Source organism: Tupaia chinensis, unplaced genomic scaffold, assembly GCF_000334495.1.
Source record: "Tupaia chinensis unplaced genomic scaffold, TupChi_1.0 Scaffold000175_1, whole genome shotgun sequence".
Taxonomy (NCBI): Eukaryota; Metazoa; Chordata; class Mammalia; order Scandentia; family Tupaiidae; genus Tupaia; species Tupaia belangeri.
Window position 1 is genome coordinate 1093900 of NW_006159650.1, and position 977 is coordinate 1094876.

Below are 977 nucleotides of genomic sequence, written 5' to 3' on the forward strand. Positions count from 1 at the left end.
TGTCTTTTTCGGGGAACCACACCCCACAAAACAAAAAACCCCCCCAAAAAAAAAAAAAAAAAAAAAGGAATGCAACATCATAGCAGTGCACATCATGTGACTTGGCCTAAGTGGTATAATTCTAACAATCAGCCCAGAAAAGCTCAGAAAAATTAAAAAGAGAAACGTTAAAGTTTCACATTCTTTTAAATGCATTGCCAAAAGATAGCTGGCTAACCTCTGTGTAGTTCAAATGACTGTCTAGGTCATTCCCCATATGGTGATAAAGACTCATAGAAGTTCTGTATTTTAAAGGTCTATTTATTTATTTATTTTTAAATTTTTTTTTTTTTTTTTTTTTTTTTTTTTTTTGTTAGAGGCATGTGTGCTCACTGGAGAGACAGAGTCAGAGAGACAGAATGAGAAATCACCCCCTTGGGGGGATGGCCACGCCACAATCCCTTCTCCATTCTCCTCTCAGGATCTTGGGCACACTCACATATGTGACCGGTGTGAGTTTTCTTTTCTTTTTCCTTTTTAAAAAATATTTAATTTAACTTTTATTTATTTATTTCTGTACTTATTTTAATTCAACCAGAGAGGGACAGAGTGAGAGAGAGAGAAAAAGAGAGAGAAGGAAAGTGAGAAAGCAAGCCCCTAGGTCCAGAATTGAACCATGGTCGACCATGTGGGAGTCCAGCGCCCTTAACCACCATGCTACCTGCCAGCCTCCTGGCATGAGTTTTAAGTTGCTGGGTCCAGGACTCGTACCACTGTCAACCACATGGAAGTCCAGCAATGTAACCATCATGCTATCTGCTGGTGTCTTAAGTTCATTTTTTTCAGAATTATTTTTAAAATTTTATTTATTCGTTCATTTATTTTAATTTGACCAGAGAGACACAGAGAGAGAGGGGGGGAAAGTGAGAAAGCAAGCCACCAGGTCTGGGACTTGAACTGTGGTCAGCCATGTGGGAGTGTCCAGTGCCTTAACCACC